This window comes from Arachis duranensis, chromosome 8, assembly GCF_000817695.3.
Source record: "Arachis duranensis cultivar V14167 chromosome 8, aradu.V14167.gnm2.J7QH, whole genome shotgun sequence".
Classification (NCBI taxonomy): domain Eukaryota; kingdom Viridiplantae; phylum Streptophyta; class Magnoliopsida; order Fabales; family Fabaceae; genus Arachis; species Arachis duranensis.
The window spans coordinates 37,007,894-37,011,865 of NC_029779.3; positions in this window are offsets into that span (position 1 = coordinate 37,007,894).

Consider the following 3,972-nt stretch of genomic DNA (forward strand, 5'->3'; position numbering starts at 1 on the left):
AATTTGAGCTTAATCATAGTAAACGCTCAATTTTAAATTTTTATAATTCAAATTTTATCATTATTGATACTCAAATAATAGAAATAATATATTAATAAATAAAAATTATTATTAAAAGTTAAATATACAGATAAAAAATTATAACTTGCAAAAATATCTCTAAAATTTATTACATAAATATTAAAAGTCATGTATTTATATAAATTAAATTATATTAAATTGTAAGATATTTAGATATTTAATTAAATTTAAAAATAAATGGTATGCCAATTCAAATAATTTAGATTGAAGATAAAAAATATATATAATCAAATTATATCATATAACATAATATTTTTATAAGTTTCTTTTATAAGAGATTTAATACAAAAATATTTATCATCATCTGTTTAACGTGACAATTTAAATTTAGGAGAATTGTTCCAAAAAATTCTTTTTTTGAATTATTTATTGTTAATATTAGGTCAATTTCATAACATTCAATGATAACATAAATGATTATATTTGAACCACAAAGTTAACCTAAAATAAAATATAGAAATTGATGAGAATAAAATATTAAGACAAAAAATGATTAGAAGCGTAAAAATAAAAAAATATCAAATTTAAATAATGTCAAAAAGAATCTAATATATAAAGATGTGAATTGTAAAAATAGAGGGATACATATATAAAGAAGAATAACATGCATGCATAAACGTTTTTTCACTATATCATAATTTGCTCCAGCTATACGATGAATTCAGCGGCAGTCAGCAGCTCCAAAAGTTTGTATCGGTGCACCTCAAACACATGACCTGATTTCTTAAGTTGCAAGTATACCGAGCACATTGTCGTCCAATTCCATCAGCGGTAATGCCTAGATTAAGACATTTTCGAGTTATAAACAAATAATCAACAAAATACTACTTATCCATGCATTCTCATTTATTCATAAAAAAAGTTTACATAAAAAAAAGAAGAAAAGAAGAGTTAAAATAGCAAGAGCGATAAAAATGATTATTCTTATCATTTTGTTTGGCCGTTTATATATAGAAGACTAGAAAATCATCATTATCTAACAAAATTAATTTGTATTTATTGCATTTAATTTGAATAAGCAAGAAATTATCATATATTAGTTTAGTATTTAATTCACATTATTTGAATTTAACTTAATACATATAATTTAATTTAATAAAATAAAAAATACTACCGAAATATTAAAAGAAATAAATTAGGAAATACTATTAAAACAAATTGATATAAATTATAATTATTATGTAATATTTAAATATCTAACCAAATCAATTAGTTGATATAATTAATCTCATAATAAATTGTATTTAATGAGATAAAAGAAATAAATCGAGAAGTACTCTCAGAAGCATGCCACGTCAGCTCCATCATTAAGTGTAGAAATCTGATTTTTATATAATAGAATTGAATAGACGTTAATTCATATATAGTATATAAATAAATTTAATTATAATAAATAATAATTTATTTATTTTATTTTAGACTTTATATTTTATAAATGAAAAGACTAATTCACTAATATAATGAATTATAATTAATGTAGTATAATTAATTAATTAATATAAATGATAATAAATTATCTAAATTATATTAATTATAATATTTAAATATATAATCAAATCAAATCAAATAAATTAAATCGGGAAACACTCTCCGAAGCATGCCACGTCAGCTTCATCATTAAGTGCAGACATCCGATTTTTATATAATAGAATAGATAAGTTCAAACAAGGTAACAGCAAAAAATATCGGTTGCCTGATTCACTCAAGGGTAAAATCGTAAAACTAATTACGCGAAGGGATAGTTTGTAAAAATGGCACATCGTGTTAAACTAAAATTAGGGCATTTTGCTTCTTCGAGTAGCTTCTGAACCCTCTAAGCTCAGCTTCGCACTCCGCAGAGGGGAACAAGGAGAAGAAGGAGCAGCTGCTTCGCCGCACGACCCCAGTCTTCGATTAATCTCCGTCGTTAAACTTTTATTCTCACGCTCAATCTCAACCACACACACTCTCTCTCTGCGTTCCGAATCGAGGTCGATTTCACAAGATGTCGGGCGGTTTCTTTCGGGTAAATTTTGCTCATATATTACCCTTGATTCGGGCTAAGTAATCTTAACAGTTCTCAGATCTCGTGTGCTTTGAATTTCATAATAACCTCTGTAATATTAACTAATTACGGATTGATGCGTGTTACTTAGTTAACTGTAATTGTTGAAATTTGTGTGTATAGGGCACATCTGCGGATCAGGACACTCGGTTTTCGAATAAACAATTGAAGCTGCTGAAGTCGCAAAAGTTTGCCCCCGAATTGGAGCACCTGGTTCGTTTTATTTTATTTTTTTTTTCAATTTTCTGTTTTTAGGGAAATGTTTGTGGGTTTGGGACGACAAGGATTAGTGTGTGTGTGTGTGTGTGTGTGTGAAATTGGTGAGATTAGTTGATTTTAGTTTGTTTTGAATTCAGTTTTGGAAAAACAATGGTTTGTATAGGTGGACATGACAAAGGTGAACATGGAGGTGATGAAGCCTTGGATCACCAGAAGGGTGACTGAGCTTCTCGGGTTTGAAGATGAAGTGCTTATTAACTTTATACACAGTCTGCTTGATGCGAAGGTAACTGATCTATTAAGTTTTAGTTGTTCTTTTTGTTCCGCTGAATCTTATTATTGTCATTGTTGTAGTGTTCCTCAGTTTTCCGCTTCACAAGTTTTATTGGCTATATGGTGTTCTTGGAGTCTAAAATTTTCTATTTGTCATTCGCTGAATCTTCACATCTTTGATAATTTTATTTTCATGTGCATTGGTTGAAATCGGGATTGCATTTCTGTATATAATGTCATTTTTCTTTTAGCATTTGATCGTGCAACCTTGTCCCCACTTAAGAATGAAATATCTTGACAGTTCTTGTGGAGTACAGAGGATGGGAGGCACGGGTTACCACTTGTGAAGTGGAAAGTAGTCATCGCTCCAAAGAAGGCAGGTGGTTTGGGAGTTGGTGATGCAGTAATTCGAAATACAACATTGCTGTTTAAGTGGTGGTGGATGTTCTCAAAAGAAGACTGTCCCTTATGGAAGAAAATGGTTTGCTCTTATAACAACATGAATCCTGCTGTGATGCTGCGAGGCCAGCCTGTTCCCACAAGAGGGGGTCCTTGGCAGGATATCTGCCAGTTACAAATTAGCGAACTGCGGATGAGAGAAAAGATGATCAGCGGGTTGTCTATGGAGCTCAGAAATGACAGAACAATCCGGTTCTGGGAGGATAGCTGGCTGCCGACTGGGGTGTTCCTAGTCTCTTCTCGGTTTCAAACCTTCACGGATCTGTTATAGGGGATTGTGGGTTTGGGGATGGGTTAGAGTGGATTTGGAGTTTTCAGTGGAGGAGAGAGTTGTTCTAATGGGAGTTGGATTTAGTAAACCAACTTCATGAGATATTACAGTCAATCAAGCCCACAACTGAGAGAGGGGATATAGTGGTATGGAAATTTGATAAAATAAGTGTTTATTCAACTAATTCCTTTGTGCAGTATTGCAGGCAGAAGTCCTATCGAAGGAAATCACAAGCTATAGCTTCATTAGTGCTATTTGGAAAGGGTTCGTCCCTCCAAGGATTGAGCTTTTTTCTTGGTTTGTGTTGGTTGGAAGGGTGAATACTAAAGATCGATTGTGTAGATTACGGGTTATTGATCAGCATGACAATAGGTGTGTGCTAACTGCTATGTTGTAAGGCTGTGGAAACTGTTTTTCATTTGTTTCTTGGTTGCGAGATCACATGGCAGGTGTGGTGTGCTTGGCTGTTGGCATTTGGACGGAGATGAAGCTTTCTAGGTACACTAAAGGAACACTTTGAAAGCTGGACGAACTTATCAATAAGGAAGGTTGACAGAAAAAGGTGGTTCATTGGGTTCTTTGCTGTTATCTGGATAATCTAGCTAGAAAGGAATGATAGGCTCTT